At 38.6% G+C, this 18,053-nt stretch overlaps 1 pseudogene; it reads right to left on the bottom strand.

Annotated features, from left to right (window-relative positions):
- Positions 1–9,204: 9,204 nt before the first annotated feature.
- On the bottom strand, positions 9,205–10,136 carry LOC105862233 (glyceraldehyde-3-phosphate dehydrogenase pseudogene; annotated as a pseudogene).
- Between the last annotated feature and the right edge of the window lie 7,917 nt (positions 10,137–18,053).

The raw sequence follows: 18,053 nt of genomic DNA on the forward strand, positions 1-18,053 counted from the left end.
CTTCCTCTCCTTTAGCTCCTTCCCTTTAGCCTATAAACAAGCTCAAATCTTTCCCAGTTTGAAAAGCAAAACAGTGTATTTCTCAAGCTACCACCCTGCATTTCTCTTTCTACTCCTTCTCAAGCTTCTTGAAAGACTGTGCTCTGTTTGCTGTCTCTACTTTCTTCCCACCTCTCCCAGACTCCTGCCCCCATTTCTCTGCTGAAACTCTCTATGAATGTTACTGGTGGCTGCTTAGGTGCCAAAACCAGTAGGCAGTTTTTGTTATGTATTTATCCAATCTGTCTGCAGTTTTGACACTGTTGGCCTTTCTTTTATTCTGGCTTTCGTGGAGCCATTTCTCCTAACTGTATAATCATTCCTTCTCATTTTTCCTCTGCCCACCCTCAACTACTGGTGCATCTCACTCATCTGTCCTTCATGGCCCCTTCTCAGCCTACATGCAGATGAAGACTCCAAACTGACATCATCGTAGTGTCATAGGCTAATGACTCCAAAATCTCTCCATCAGTCTCGGCTTTCTCCCATTTTCTAAACTCATTTGCACGCTGAAATGTCTACCTGGAAATGTGGCATAATTTATCATAATTCCCTTTCCCTGGAGCTGCCCCCTCACCTCTGTTTTCCATATCTTGGTAAATGGCACCACCATCTATCAAGTGCCCATGCCAAAAATATAGAGGACAGTCTATCATCTTCATTTTTCTAAATTTCTGAACTAATTAGGCATGAAGCCCTGTGTATTTTACTAAAGTATCTCTTCGAGATCATTTTTCAATAGTACCATGTTAAGAATCCTATATAATACCCTTTGTTTACCATAAAACTCTCTGGTGAGTTCCAAATCTTTTATAAGAACATCTGAAAATTTAGGCTAGAAACTTTATTTTATTAAAATTAGAATATAGCAATGAAATACCCCTTCACATCTGTTAGGATGGCTAGCATCAAAACAATCAGAAAATAACAAGTGTTTGCAAGGATGTGGAGAAATCAGAATACTTCTGCACTGCTAGTGGAAATGTAAAATAGTGCTACCATTGTGGAACACAGTATGGTGGTTCCTCAAAAAGTTAAACACAGAATTATCACATGATCCAGCAATGCCACTTCTAAGTATATATACAAAAGAAGTAATAGCAGGGATTAGAACGGATTTTGATATACCAATGTTTATAGCAGCATAATTCAAAATAGCCAAAAAGTGGAAACAACCCAAATGTCCATCAATGGATAACTGTATCAAAAAAATGTGGCATATACATGCAATACAGTATTATTCCACTTTAAAAAGGATTTGAGTTCAGACATATGCTACAATATGGATGAACCTTGAAGACATTATGCTAAGTGAAATAAGCCAGACCCAAAAGTACAAATATTATGTAATTCCACCTGTCTGAGGTACCCAGAAATAGTTACATTCATAGAAACAGAAAGTAGAATAGTGGTTGAGGAGCCAGGGGGAAGAGATAACACAAAGTTATTGTTTATTGGGTACAGAGTTTCAACTTGGGTTGACAAAATGTTTTGGAGATGGATGGTGGTGATATTTGTACAACAAAGTGAATGCACTTCATACCACTAAGTTGTACACTTAAAACGGTCAATTTTGTGTAATATATATTTTATAACAATACAAAATTAGAATATATTTATCAGATTTTTCAAAATTTTCGTTCTTTAGCATTCCAGGAGAATTTACCTTATCCTAAGTGATATAAAGAGGTGAACTAACTGAAACAAGTGGTCTCCTGCCAGAATCAGAGATGTTAAAGAGTACTTTGAAACCCCTGAGTGAAAAGAAATGAGAGTGCCATAGATGTGAGGATGTCTGTCCCCCCAGTGACTGCAGAGATTCCGTCCTTCCTTGTCTATTTGTGTCTCTCCAGAGGCCCAGCTGTAGAGTGTGAGTTTACCAGCTTGAACAGGACTCTTTCTACTCCTGTTAAAGGAAATGTTAATACAGTGCACTCAATAACAAAACAGAACTATACCTAGGCAAAAAGAAAAAGTTTTAAAAGACATGCATTTGTGGAGTAATTACAAAGCAATCCAAGGCCTGAATAAAAGAGAAAAACAACTCAACATCGCAACAAAGCCTTTGGGAGCTCTAACAGGGAAATATGTGCATCACTGTTAAGAGCCAAAGTAAACAGAGCATGCAAACCCAAGACTGCTTATCTGTGTGGTTTCCATAGTGTCAATATACATGCAAAGTTGGTCTGACTGCACTGAGAGCCATTAAAGGTCATGGAAGTAAAAACAAAAGTCAGACTGTCTGTGTGAACCTTTGGCAAGCAAATGCCAGGTTTCCTCAACATTTGCTCAGTTCTAAAGAAGTGAGCGAGAGGTGGCAGTAATGATCTTTTCCTCTCTCTGTCTCTCTCTTTCTTCTCTTTTTCTCAATTGTGAATTAAAGCATTATTTTCTTTGCGCCCCAGGAAATAGAATTCCAATTTACAGTGAAAGTTACCAATGAAAGAGATGACCTATTCCTCTAATATATATTTATTTTCTTGCATAATTGCACTATAGTTAAAATGAGAGATCTTTCCTTTTAAATTGATCTGATTTAGGGGGGAAATAGGCACTTTCTCCAAATTTTCCTCCTCCTTGCCAAATCAAAATAGCTTCAGATAAATGAATACCACAATAATACTCACTGTAGCAACACAGAATCAGGATGCCAGAAATAGCACATCATACATTTTTCTTTAGTTATGCTACAGTTTTTGAGCACAAATCAGGAAGCTGCTGAAATGTTAGGTAGGTTTGGATGACAAATTACATTGGTTGAAAAAGTAGCTACACTCAGTGGGATGAGTATGCCTGGGTATTAACAACTTTACTTAACAGCTGTGTACTGGGGATAGTTTTTTTTTTTTTTTTTTTGCGGGGGTTGAGTGTGGAAAAGTATGGAAATGAAGCAGTAAGTCAATTCTACAAACATTTATTTAATGATTGCTATTAATATATGCAGGGCACTCTGCTAGGTACAGTTGTGAGTTATTTAAAGCTCACATCTGTTGACTGATTTCCTCAAGGTCTCACTGCTAATAAATAACAGAACATAGGCCTTTGTAATTCTAAAGTCCATGTTTTTTAGCTTCTATTCTATGTTACCTCTCAGTTACACTTGTTAAAAGGGCAAGACTCTGCATTAGATGTCCCTATATCTGGATTTCTTCCATCACACCTGAATTGCAGTCCCTATGTCCCAGCACACTTCCGTTTCAGCAGTCCTCTCCTAAGAACCAAGACAGTTAAGAGGGTTTATTAGTTGATCCCGAGTTCCATGTTCCTGCTACTGCTGCTACTGTAACTACTACTGCTACAATTAGCAGTACTACTTTTATTACAATATTACTATTACCAATAAAGATAATTGATAACATTCATTGAGTACTTACTATATGGCTGGAGCTCTGCTAAGAATTTTGTAAGCCTTATTTCAATTAACCCTTGCAAGGCGGCCAAAGGTGTATGCTCTAGAGATAGACTCTCCTGTGGTTAGGTCCTAGCCCCTTTATTCATGAACTGTGTGACCGTGGGCACATTATTTAACTTTCCTGATTCTTGATTTCCTCATCTGTAAAAATGGAAATAATGAAAGTATCTAAGAGAGTTGTTGAGAAAATCAAATAACATAATTTAAGGAAATGGCTAGTGTGCCCAATAAATATTGGCTATAAATGATCATTGTTATTAATACAAATACTATTAATAGTTTCATACATCTGTAAGATCCCCACCATGTTCATATTGCCCAGCCATGAGGGATTTTACTTTGGCTTGTTATTTTTTACTCCAGTTCCCTCCCTAGAACTAAAACTCTATTTTCAACCCCTGTCCAATTGTCTGGGTCCTTAGCAGCCTGTTTTATTTCTGGAGACTGAATCTTGTCTCCAACTGCTGCCCAGCTGCTGGCTAGTTGCTATACTGCACTCACTTTCATTGGAGCCAGCATGTTCTACCACCTGATTTTTGTATCTCCATTATTGCCATAGCCCAGGCAAATTAGACACCTTTAGTTCTGTTTTGGATCAAATTCTAGTTCAACACACTCCTCTGTTAACTCCAGGTTGAAGTACTGAGTGGTTTCTCTGTGCTTCTCAATTCTTGCTTCTTGCCCTTTCCTGCTGGCTGCCTTTGAAATCCCGACAGGTCTTGAGGTCAAAATCTCACCTAAAATATAGCATATGTTATTGTAACAACAGAGGATTCAAAAGTGAAAATAAATAGCTCTTCCTTAGAAGAATGCTTAATCTTTATAAAAATATAAAATATCATATCAGATATAGCTTACACAGCCCCTGGGATTCCACTGATCTCACTTACCCTACCTCCCCGGCTCCTCCTTGGAAGCTTCTGTGGTTCGGTTCCTCTATGTCTCATGTAGTCCTGCAGCGTGGAGCCCACTAATTGCTTTGTCCCAAAATACTGACCCTCTACCTTGATTGCCACTGTGCAATCAGGTAACCAGCCACATGCCCAGGGTCTCTGGTTGAGTCTGCCATTTATAGGCTCAGATGAAACACCTCAGCAGAGGGCATGGTGTTTGGCTTCCTGATTAGCCAGATATTACATCTGGAAGTACCAGAGAATTCACTCCCTATGGGGCCAACTTGAACCAATGAGGGGAGACAAACAGATTAATTCTCTCTCCTCCCTCCCTCCTAGCCACTCCCTGGCACAGTTGTCCAATGTCTCTGAGGAAGTAAACATAGCAAGTGATGCAGTCTCTCCATGGCTTACTATGAAACAGTGGCTCCCACAGAAACCCTGTATTACTCCTCATCTTTCCCAGACTCACTTTCCTCCCCCAGCACTCTCACTGCCCTGAGATAGTACCTTCCATAGAGTGCTTCATCACTTAATCCATGCCTCAGGCTCTGTTTTCTAGGGAACTCAGGCTAAGATAAACAGGAGTAGAACTATTAGGTATATTCTGATAAGCTCTCTAATGCAGTTATTAGAAGTACTTTGGGGACCTAGGGGAGGAAGAGAAGATTAATTTAGCTGGACCTTGAATAATAACAAGAATGTTTAATATTTACTGACTACTTGCTAAGTGCCAGTTACTGTCCTATGAGATTTATATATATTACGATTTCCCTCATTTTACTTATGAGTAAACAAAAGCATAGCAAAGTTAAATAACTTACTCAAGGTCAACTTACTCCTACAGGAGCCAGGATTCAAATCCTATCATAAAGCCAATAGTCTAAATCACTAGTCTTCGAAAATGTTATGAAACATGCAATGAGGAAAGAGGATCAAGGTGAGTGGACTCCGGAGCCCCCAAATTTGAGACTCTTGAGCCGAAGAATAAAAGGAGAGACATCAGGCTTACGAGAAGGCATGGGATAAGGAGGGATGTAGCCTGGTATTCTTTATGATCATTTCTCTCCACACAAACCTCTCTCAGCACAACTTTCCTCTGCCCCAATGCACACAGCACCCTAATATAACTAAATAATTTGGTCCTCAGGGTTAGCATTTAACCCAGTATTTCCCTTTCACTAACTTTGTTTGCATAAAAGAAAAAAAGAAACCACTTTATCTGTAGATAAATTCCTTCATTCCACAATTAAAGATAAGGAGCTTACTAAAACAAATATCTGAATCAGTTTTAGCTATAAATGATGATATCAAACTCTTTCTTGTTTTGACGTGGGAGGAGAGTTGGAAGGCAAGAAAGCACTGCGTCTTTAGTAGGGGACAGAGCAGTCTGGAGGCAGGGAAGATGACCTTATCCAATTATGCAATTTATTCATGGTTCTGCACTGTTTGTCTTCATCTGAGAACAGGCAAAGAAAAGCTGGGCATAGCAGTCCTGTGGGGCCATGTCCTGACAAATCACAATGAAAACTATGATCAGATAATACGCTTAAGCAGCGGGATAATCCATGATGAAATATTTATAAAAAACGGACAGAATTCTGTATGGAATGTCAACTGTTTTAAACAAGGGAATTGCAATCAGATGCTGAGTATTATGAAAATGAACATTACAGTTCAAATTTGATTCCAACAATGTTATTACAAGAAAATCCTCTATAGAAGAACATCATTTCTAAGCCTAATTTTGAAATGATAGTCAATTTAGCTAAAATCATATTTGTTACATTTTATCAGCCAATAATGGATAGGACCATAGAGTTCATTTTGTAAGGTATAGTCCACAGGTGTGTGAGATACTAATCAGGAAAATTAATAGGAACTGGTAATATTTGAAGTAAAGTACTACAATCCTATGAAATGCCCAAGCATCACTTTTAAAATCGATTTCTTCACATATCTTAGTCTGATTGGGCTACTAAAACAAAATGTCTTAGACTGGGTCATTTATAAACAACAAAAATTTATTGCTTATTATTCCGGAGCCTGGGAAGTCCAAGATCAAGGCGCCAGCAGATTCAGTGTCTGGTGAGGGCTTGGTAGATGATGCCTGGTTGCTGTGTCCTCATGTGGGGGTGGGGTGGGTAGGAGGTTCCCTTACTAATCTCACTCACAAGGGCAGATCACCTCCCAAAGGCCCCACATCTTAATACCATCAACTTGGGGGTTGAATTTTGGAGAAGCATAAACATTCAGACCATAATGAATTTTTATTTTCCTCAACTTGGCATAGTGCCCGTGTGTTTCATATTTCTGGTTATATCACCATTTCAAACAGCGTCAGCAGCTTATCAGTGTGTTGCCCAAGACTATGCATGTTGTAGCTGTTTAATGTCATAACAATCCCCCTTGTAATAAATCTTTTTAGTTAAATCCTATTTGTCAAACCTTTGGATATTTGTTCAGCTACCTTTTTAGTTAACCAAATATTCAGGGAAGAGCACACACTTACATTGTATGAGTGTCTTCCATGAAACAAGAGGAACCTATTTTGTAACAGTTAAAAGCTCCCCATAGTACCATAAGCTAATTAAAATGAATAGAAGTCACATAGTAGCAATAAGAGATTAATATTTAATTAAAATAACTACTTTTAAATTGCATTTTTGTGTGTTTTCTACAGTCCATTGGAAATCACTTTTATACCAGATTATAGTAGCATGAAATTTTAGCTCTTCTATTTCTCCTGTAAAAAATTATCACAAATTTAGTAGTTTAAAATTATCACAAAATGTAGTGGCTTAAAACAAAGCAAATTTTCTTTCTTTCTTTCTTTCTTTCTTTCTTTCTTTCTTTCTTTCTTTCTTTCTTTCTTTCTTTCTTTCTTTCTTTCTTTCATACAGCCTTGCTCTGTCAACCTGGCTCGAGTGCATTGGCGTCATCATAGCTCACAGCAACCTCAAACTCCTGGGCTCAAACAATCCTCCTGCCTCAGTCTCCCAAGTAGCTGGACTACAGGTGCATGCCACCATGACTGGCTAATTTTTTCTATTTTTTTGTAGAAACAGGGTCTGCTCTTGATTGGGCTAGTCTTGAACTCCTGATCTTGTTGGGTCAGCAGTTTGAAATGTTGGTTCTTGGTATGCTCTTCGCCGAAGAATGACCAGACACACCAAAAGCACAGTAAGCATGAAATGAGGTTTATTGAGGAGAGAAAGATACAATTACAGAGCAAGAACAAGATATAGGTTTACAGAGTAAGAGCAAGATACATTCACCACAGAACAGTAAACAGGCCTCTTGTAACAAAAAAAGGCCTTGGTTATGGTCTGGAGTCTTGTTTTACAGTGTCTGCATTGGGCCTTCCTCATGGTTCAGATGTCACCCTTGAACTATTTTGATGGACAGTTGAGGACTTACATGACCTGAGTCTTATTGCACATTTGATCTCCCATGAGCCTCTCTGAAAGCCCATGGGGGCAGGGGTGAACCACAATATATATATTTAAGCTAATGACATGATAATTACCCTTAGGTTGTCCTAGGTCACCTTCCAAACCCATTGTACTTCTGCATTCTTTTGCGATTGGCAGGCAAAGTTCTGACTGGCAGACTGGTAGGGTATTCCCTCCTCTCCTAGATGTAGCAATTGCTCTGAGTACTTGCCTTTGTGCCCAAGAGGGCTGGAGTCCCTCACTAGCTACCTAACATTCTCAAGTGATCCTCCCACCTTGGCCTCCCAGAGTGCCAGGCTAACAGGCACAAGTCACCGTGCCCACCCCAGATTTCTTATTTTACAGTTCTGTAGGCCGGCAGTCCAGTCTGTGTCTTACCAGGCTAAAATTAAAGTGTCAGCAGGGCTGCATTCCTTTCTGTTGATTCTAGGGGAGAAATCACTTCCTTGCTCATTCAGGTATTGACAGAGTTCAGTACCACATGGTTGAAGGACTGAGGCCCTCATTTTTTTCCTGGCTATGAACTGAGGGCCATTTCTGGCTTTTAAAAGCCACTGTATTCCTTGGCTCACAGTCCTCTTCCTTTGTCTTAAAAGCCAGCAATGGTGGGTTGAGTCTTTGTTGCATCTGTTTCTAACCACAGCAGGAAGAAGTTCTCTGCTTTTAAAGAGTCTTGTGGTTTGATTGGGCCCACCTGGGTTACTGGGACAATCTGAATGGATAATCTACCAATCCCAAGGTTCATAACTTTAATCACATATGTAAATTGTCTTTTGCTATGTAAGGTGACATATTCACAAGTTCTGGAGATTAGGACATGGGCATCTTTGGGGGCCGTTATTTCATCTACCACATGTGAGGAAGCACATGAGTGGAAGGGGGAGAGAATAATGCTCTAAGAGAGAACTATACTTAACACATTTTTTTTTTCCAGCAAAATCTTTCCCAGACATTTCCCCTGTAGGTGGTTTATAGCTCTTGAATAGGCATGCTTACTGGTTTATAGCACAACTAAAGCCGATTGTAGAAGACATCCATCATAAAGCATGGCACACTGGCAGTGTTTTCTGCTGTTAGAAGGTCTGTTGGCCTCTTGTAATAAGGGCATTATGCCAACCAACATCAAGAGCTTCCTGTTGATGATCTGATGGTCTAATATCTGGATTTTACAAATTGCCCTAAATGTTTATTTATTTATTTCATTGGCCGAGTACAGGGAACTTTATTGATGGTGCATGACAAGGTGGGGCTCCCTGGGCCCCTTCCATTCTTCAAGGGCTTTGGCATGGAAACTGTGTCATGAGGAGGGGAGATTCTCAGTAAGGAGGGGGGACTGAGTAGGCAGAGACACCCCAGCAACTGAGGACCTCTCTCTCCCTCTGTGCTCTGGCTGGGGCTGGTGGTCTTACTCATTGGTGGCCATGTGGGCCATGAGGCCCACCACCCTGTTTCTGTAGCCAAATTAATTGTCATACCAGGCAATGAGCTTTACAAAGTGGTTGTTGAGGGCGATGCCAGCCCCAACATCAAAGGTGGAAGAGTGGGTGTCACTGTTGAAGTTGGAGGAGACAATCTGGTGCTCAGTGGAGCCCAGGATGCCCCTGAGGGGGCCCTCCGCCACGTGCTTCACCACCTTCTTAATGTCATCATACTTGGCCACCTTCTCCAGAGGGCAGGTCAGGTCCACCACCAACATGTTGGCAGTGGGGATGCAGGGACAATGTTCTGGAGAGCCCCACCGCCATCACGCCACATCTTCCCAGAGGGGCCATCCATGGTCTTCTGGGTGGTGGTGACTGCATGGACTGTGGTCATGAGTCCCTCCATGATGCCAAAGTTGTCGTGGATGACCTTGGCCAGGGGGGCTAAGCAGTTGGTGGTACAGGAGGCATTGCTGATGATGGTGAAGTTGTTTTGGTACTTCTCATGATTCACGCCCGTCACAAACATGGGGGCATCAGCGGAGGGGGCAAAGATGATGACCTTCTTGGCACCCCCATCCAGGTGAGCCCCAGCCTTCTCCAAGGTGGTGAAGATGCCAGTGGACTCCACAACGTAATCAATGCCCACCTCAACCCATTTGATTTTGGTGGGATCTGGCTCCTGGAAAATGGTTATGGGATGGTCATTGATGACAAGCTTCCTGTTCTCTGCCTTGACCATGCCATGGAACTTGCCATGGGTGGAATCATACTGGAACATGTAGACCATGTAGTTGAGGTCAATGAAGGAGTCATTGATGGCAACAATATCCACTTTGCCAAAGTTATAAGCAGCCCTGGTGACCAGGCACTCAGTCCGGCCAAAGCCATTTATTCAGGCCTTCACTTTCACCATGGTGTCTCAGAGACGGTGCTCGCGCTGCGAGAGAAGACACAGCTGTATGTTGAACGGGAGGACCAGAGAGCCTGCCCTAAATGTTCGAATAGAACTAAGCATTCCGGAGCAGTTATCCAGAAGTATCTAGCCTTTCTGGAGAATCCAAACACTAGAACAGGCTAGTCATATGTCCTATCTATGGCCTCAATGTTACTTTTAGGACTCCACTGAGGATCTGGTTTAATCCAGATATTTCTAACTCAGACTTCTCTGGTGGTCATTTTTTTTTACTGGGGTCTGAACTATTGATTTAAGTTCCCGGTCCGTTGCAGTAAGCTAACTCATCTCTCTGCATCCAGTGTCTCCCCACTACAACCCATCCTTTATATGATCAGGACTGTGGAAATTCTCAACTTTTCACTTGTCCAAACATACATGAGGAATCCAACACACTTCCGTCAGTAACAGCGCTTCATGGTGGTGGTGCTTTTCAATTCAAGCTTCTGTTAAGTTTATAAAAGAATCTCAGATGATTCTGAAGCCTCCGTTACATACGCCAAATGATTCCACAACCTCTCTTTTACATACTTCAAGGGAGCATGTGATCATCATAATAATAAACCTTTTCATTGCCATTACCATAACACGTATTGCTGCTTACTATGTACCAGATATTGTTCTAAGTGCCTTATGTATATTAACTCATTCAATCTGTGGAAGTGCTATTATCAAACCAATTTTACACATGAGAGAAAATAGGTTAAGTAACTTGCCCACAGTCAAATAGCTAACAAGTGATGGGGCTATGATATACACTCAGATTGTACACTCTTCACCACTAAGCCAAACTGTACCCCAGCACCTTCTGTTCAGAATCTAGGATTATCTGTTTACTAAAATATAAATATTGTCATATGTCTACCATTCAAAACCTTCAGTTTAAAATTTTAGCAAAGCATTCAAGGCTCTTTCTTATCCACCTCTCATTTCAAAACTGACCCTCGCTATTCCTTCCTGGTATCCCTTTGCATTTGCTTCCATGCAGTGAACACGAATTGGGTGCCTATTTTTATCTAGTAGAAAGGGTATAAACACCCTTCAAACTATAGCAGGGAAATAAAAAAATAAATGTCATAACTAGCGAAGGGAATTAATTTATTGAGCCTTGATGCGCCAGGCACTGTGCTGTCGTACACATTTTGTTTGCCCCTTGCATCTGGGACAGCAGTGGGACAACTGGGATTTAGACTCCAGCCTCTCTCCAAGGGTCATGCTCCCTCTGTAATACCAGTGGTTTTCAAAATTTTTCTTCCCATTCAAGAAACTTATTATTGAAATGACAATAAGCTAAATAGATAAAAATTCAAATGAAAATAAACCCAACAGATAAAAGCAGAACTGCTCTGAAGCCCTCTGCCCTAGCTTCCTCCACCCCTGGGTCAGTGAAGGGCCACTACAGAGCTCAGTTTGAGACCCAATGCGCTTCACAGTGCGGCTTTGCTTGGGTTTGGTCTTTCAACAATGTTCAAAGCGCAATAGCGTACGGTGTGCAACATACTTCGGGAACAGCAACAATAAAAAAGAAGCCAGTACTGAACTTTATAAAAGGAAAGTAATTTCCACAGAAGAGCTGACATTTGATGTTAATGTTAAGAATGGGTAGGGGTTTTCCAGTACGAGAATGCAGTAAGAACTCTTACGGCGGAGGAAATAGCATAAATACCTTGAACATTTTTGGCATTCTCAAACTGCATTGCCTTTAAAAAGAAAAATGCAAACTCGGTGCCTAGACAGGTGGTATGGTGAAAAGAGACAAGGTTGGAAGACAGGAGACTAGAACCAACCATGCTAGGCTAGCCACTTCAATGTCTTATTTTTCATTTTTTCATTTATAAATTAAAAGGATTTCACCAGTGACCACTAAAAGCTTCTTCAAGCTGTAGAAACATCATTCTGTAGCTTACGAACAATTTTTTTCCCACTATCTTATAAACAAACGTAGAAGACAAACCATTCTGAGTATCCTGGTTAAGAACTTGCATTCTCCTACTCACTTGCTATATGACTCAGAGCGAGGTTCTTAACTGTACTATGCTTCAGTTACCTAGCTGACCATGTAAGGTTGTTGGAAGACATATATTAATGCATATAAATTGTATCACCTGGCACATATCAAAGGCTTAATAAGTATTAATTATAATTATGTGTGAGTGTATGTGTGTGTACACATAATACATACACACATCTACATGGTTAGAAACTTCAGAAGATTCACAGAGTATACAGAATATGTAGACTTTGAAAATGCAATAAAACAAGAAAATCTATTTATAATCTTAACTTGAGGCAATTTTTTTTTTCCAAAGTGAAAGAGTGGACTTCCATTTATTGATTTGACAAAAATCAATAAATTACTTCAAAAACAAATGAAGTAATTACACTTTCCAGTCTGTCCTTCAGCTCTCTTATAACTTGGAAAGAATTATTTTATATATTTTATAATAATTTATTTTCTATATGGAAATAATCTATCCAGTTTCTATAACTCTATATTTAAGTGGTTGTTTTGGCTTAATTTGTCAAGGGAAATAAGAATAGGAATAATAGTTTTCATGTATAAAACAGCTGTGTGCCAGACAATTATTTTAGGTACTTTACTCAGATTGTCTCATGTGTCCTCACAACAAATCTATGAAGTAGAGATCATTATTCCTCATTTTACAAATGGAGGAAATGGAGGTAGAGAGAATTAAAGACCCTGCCCCAGTCATGTGGCCAAGAAGTTCAGAACCAGAATTGCACCCAAGCCCCACCTTGCCAGCCACACTCTCCACCCCTCCTGCACTATTAAGACCTCAGAGAGCAGGGAACTTCCCTGACATCAACACTTGGTCCTGCTCTATCAATAGTTAGCAGAAATGGCTAATGATCTAAATCCTCTGGGAACCCCAATGCCCTTTAACAGATGGAAGAATAAACAAAATGTGGTATATTAATATAATGGAATATTATTTGGCCATCAAAAAGAATGAAGTATGGTACTAACATGCTACAACTTGGGTGGACCTTGAAAACCTTATGCTAAGTGAAAGAAGGCAGTCAATAAAAGACAACATAATGCATTATCCCGTTCATATGAGGTTCAGAATAGGGAAATCTATAGAGACAAAAGTGGTCGCTTAGACATGGGGGAGGAGGGGGTCAGCAAAGTAATAGAAGATAGGATTTCCTTTGAGGGCATAAAAATGTTCTAAAATAGACAGTGCTGATGGTGGCCCATGTCTGTGAATATACTAAAAATTATTGAATGGTACAATTAAACGGGCAAATTTTATAGTATATGAATAATATCACAATAAAGCTATTCTTAAAAAATCCTCTGGGGAATTTTTTTAAAAAATAATGATTTCTAAGTTCACTTTACTCCCCACCCATACCCCTATCCTAACTCTGCCCTCTGAGATTCCAATTCAATTATTCTGGGTTGGTTTTCTGGAAATTTGCATTTTACCAAAGGTATCCTGTGTAATTCTTGTGATAATGCATGTGTGGCTATCACTGCTTCAGAAAGGGGGGAGGCTGGCCAAGAACTAACCTAGAACTGGGCCAAACTTACTGAAATCCAGAATTCCAGTGTGGACCTAGAACTTTGCCACCAGATTGATTTTCAGGGTGGCTAGAAGAATACCCAAATGACTTGCAGTAGGCCAAAGTCACTGAACATTACAAAGTTTGCTTGGACACTTTTTGCCTAAGAGGAAAGTAGCTCCAATGGACTCTGGAAAAATGCTGTTTCATCAAAACACCTTGAGATTCTTGTACACCAGGTTTTTTCCTTTTTGTACAATTTTGATGATCCTTTTTGCTTCATTATAAATGAGTTGATTTCTTTATATAGCAAGTTTGTTAATAGAGTACACTATTCTGAGAGGTAGAGAAAAGGAGTGAAAAAATTTATTCGATATGGAGAAAACATATCAACCCCAAGACCAGAAAGTACAATAAGAAAGAAGTAATGGACAAAAGTTCAGTGTCTGAAATTTTATATTTCAATGACAGTTTAGCTAAATGACCAGAAAGTACACTTAAGGAAATAACACTAAACTGGAAGGGGGTGAAATAAATGAGATTCTTACTAATGGTTAACCATATTTCATGATTATAAATATTTAACCAGGTGCATTTCTGGGGTTTTTACTATTAAATTTGGGCCTCTGAAGAGAAGTGTACATTTTATTATTCTAAAATTACAAATGCTTTTCACTTTCTTTAGAATGTGATATGCTTTTGTTGACTAAACAGCATTATTTCTTAGTAGAGTTCCAATGCTACAATTTGACCCCTTCTGGCAAATTAAATACAATTATGCAAACTACTAGGATTTGGGCCTAATCTAATTAATACGGTACATATGAAGCAGATAATAATTTCCCTGGTGGAAAACTAGATTGTCTTATTTCATGTTTGAACTATGGCTTAGAAAAACACTGTTTTATGTGAGAAAGGTTGCATTATCTTATGTATTCTGTTTGCTTGGCCCCATAATGGACATATTTGGAAAAATAAAGCCAAAACTGGAATCTTCAAATGATGACATCTTTTTTCAGATATAATTACAAAACAGGATATTCCATGAAAGCAGAGAAAGAAAATTTCATTTAGAGATGATTGCTTTTTCTCTGATAAAATATAAATATAACACTGTTATAATTTTTCTCTTTACATAGCTACAGTGTCAAATATGATTTAATGGAGATAATTCTGTCCATTTAAACATAAAAGTTTAAGAGTTTAAATTGACCTGGATTAAATGCATACCAATAAATTCTAATCACAAACTTTCTGAATGATATTTATAATCCAGAGATTGAGTATACTTTTTCAAATGTCTGAATCCTATTAGCATTAATCAGTGTTATATGTGTGCACTGAGCAGAAATCAGAAAAGAATTATTTTTGGTGCCCCTTGCCAAGAATACTAAAGAAATGACCTGTCTCATACCAAGAAAAGAGAAGTCTTTTATTCTTCTTTCTTTCTACTAAAGTGAATTTCATACGCAAGAGAAGTCCTGGCTTAATAACATTAAATATTAGTCTTCTATATAAAGGAAATGTACAGGATGTACCAAGACAAGGATTTTTCTCAGCCCTGTGGCTCTGGTGTGGAATTGTCATTTCCAAGTGTGTGAACACAGTCTTTACTCATTTGTTCCTGAGCTCCTTGGAGGGCCTGCCAACAAGCATGCCAGCTCTCAAGCTGTATTGTACAAAGATTTCTAGCACACAAAGATCTGGACTTTTTTTTCATAGGTAACGTCAGTGTCGTAAAGCCCTCTAAAGAGCTGTTAGGGAGTACGAACTTTTAGAACGCGGTGGCCTGTGTTAGCTCTTTATCCTATTTTAGCAGAAAAACCCTCCATTTGGTGAATAAAGAGAAAAAAGTTCTGTGGAGATTCTAATACTAGCTTTTCCAATCTTCTTGTAAACTTATAATGACAGATATATTTTCCTGAGGAATAAAGCAATAGAAGCAATATTTGTGTTGTGAGTTTCTGTAAAGGTGCTATTAAATAAGCATATTTCTAAGCGATGTTAGCAGCTATTTTCATTCCACCAGGGGTTCCTCGCCCATGGGCTACAGACCCTTGGGCTGGGGAGGGTGGCACAAAGTCACAGCAAAGACATGGGGAGAGAGGGCACTAATTCATATGCTCATGTGGATTTTCTTAATCAAGTATTATTAAAAAGGCAACCACTGTAATGTGATGAGGAGGGGCTGAAAATATTTTATAATAACAGAAATAAATCATCTCATAGCTTAGATTTGCTACAGAATAATTTGGAGTGGGAAGAGTAGGGAGAGCACATATGAAATAAGATGGATCATGGGTTGATAATTGTTAAAGCTGGATGATGGATACATGGAGATTTATTATAGGCTCTATCTTTGTGTTTTTTGAAATTTTTTGTAATAATAAGCTTAAAATTATTATACTCACAATGGTTGGAAACTACTGCTTTATACTAAATTGTCAAGTAATTTTACGTAAAAACCCTTGCAATGGTATCCAATCGACAACAAATATGAGAGCAGTCAAGTTGTTAAAGCAAAGATTAAAGTGGGTTACTAAAGACTATGTAAGAGATACATTGTTAATCACTTATTTACTATGGGGGTACCCAGATCTACTGTTTTTACACTTACTCTGATCTTTCACATTAAATATTAAAAAGAGCAAATAGCATCCATGTGCCCATAATGGGTGATAAGCTGTATTGACTGAGAAAAGCCTAAAAATTAAAATGCATTTCTCAGTTACCCGTTAAGCCCTTTTCCCTCCCTCCCTCTTTTTCCCTCTCTCTATTTTTCTTTAATGCTGTGATATTTACCCTGAGTTTGAAGATAATTACCTCTTTCAAAATTTAAGTGGCAAACACAAATTAGAATACATCCTTTTGGTTTATTACTCACAACCAATTCGTCTTCAGCAACTGTTCTACTTTTCTTTGGCCTTGGCAAGCTATCCAGAACAACATTTCCTTCTTTTCATTCTGATGCAGGGCGATTGTTCGGTGCTGATACAACATTGACTTTTCCCATAATTTCGCTTACAGGGTTTTACACTAGGGAGTTCCACTGTGTTTAGATTGTAAAACTTTTTCTGAGGACTTCTGTAACAGAACTCCATGTTCTAGTGGTCCCAGCAAAGTTGTTTTTACTACTTCCCCCCCATGAATTTTCATGAAAATTCAATTGAATTTTAACTTTGCTGGTTTATTGTCAATCTGCTCCAAGCGTAAATTGAAATACACAGAGAGACTGTCATTTCCTATTTGATGTGTTGTTGTTCCTGTGTACAATGGCAAGTCTTTTTTATTTAGGTCTGTGACATTCCATCAGGGTAAGTAACTTCCTAAGTAGTCATTAAGGACAAACTCCTGGAAAACTGTGATATAATCCCACAGATCGGCCAGGTGAGTTATGTCGGGGGACAAGAATTATGTGATTCAATGCATGTGTGTTCCTTTATGCTGGAAAGTTATACTGTGGCTTATCACTACAAATCACATAAAATTGTGTGATTATTTTACATTGGTTTCCCACATTCATATTTCTTGCCTGATATGCATGATGAGTTGGCCAGTAGGTTTTAAGATGTAGCAGCAGAAGATTCTCACAGACAACCGTGGAGATTTTGACTGAGATATGAGTATTGCTGTTGGTCACATTTGCCTTAATGATGAATTGCCATGATTTTTGTACTCTCAAGCTATTGTCTTCTGCTTCCTGCAGCAGATTTTAGAGATAGTTGAACAAATATCTGAATTTCTTACACAAATACTAGAGATAGGGATGTGTTCCTGTAGCATAGTGGCCTTTAAACTTTCCTGCTCCTGTAACGCCTAATAGAATTTTGAAAAATTGTGTGTGTCCTCCTTATACATCGTTACAGCTGAAAACTTTTATTGTGAGTTCAAATAGTTGCACAGGACATAATTCCTCTCGTGCTGTAAATATTCTACTTAAAAATAAAACTTTTATGTCACTTTTAAAATAGTAATTTATGTAATCTAAATATTATAGCAATTGAACACCCTCCACCATCCACTTGAAAAGTAAATTTTTCTTTTTTATTAGGCTTTCTTTAATACTCATTTACATCATTTTCCCCCTTAAACTTATTTTTCTGTTCCACTTCACTATGGAATTTTATTTTAATGTAATATATGTTTGTTTATGCTTGAAAAAAATTGATGACCCTATCATGTCCCACTTCAATAAAAATATTTATTTTATATAAATGAAAATTTAAAATTTTTGAAATTTTCTTTAATCCTGAGGCCCAAACTTCTTCTGAAATGACTCACTATTACAATTACTATTATTGTTATATAATTGGTCTAAATGACAAAAGAGTTATAATATTTGACAAG

Source organism: Microcebus murinus, chromosome 2, assembly GCF_040939455.1.
Source record: "Microcebus murinus isolate Inina chromosome 2, M.murinus_Inina_mat1.0, whole genome shotgun sequence".
In the NCBI taxonomy this organism is placed as follows: Eukaryota; Metazoa; Chordata; class Mammalia; order Primates; family Cheirogaleidae; genus Microcebus; species Microcebus murinus.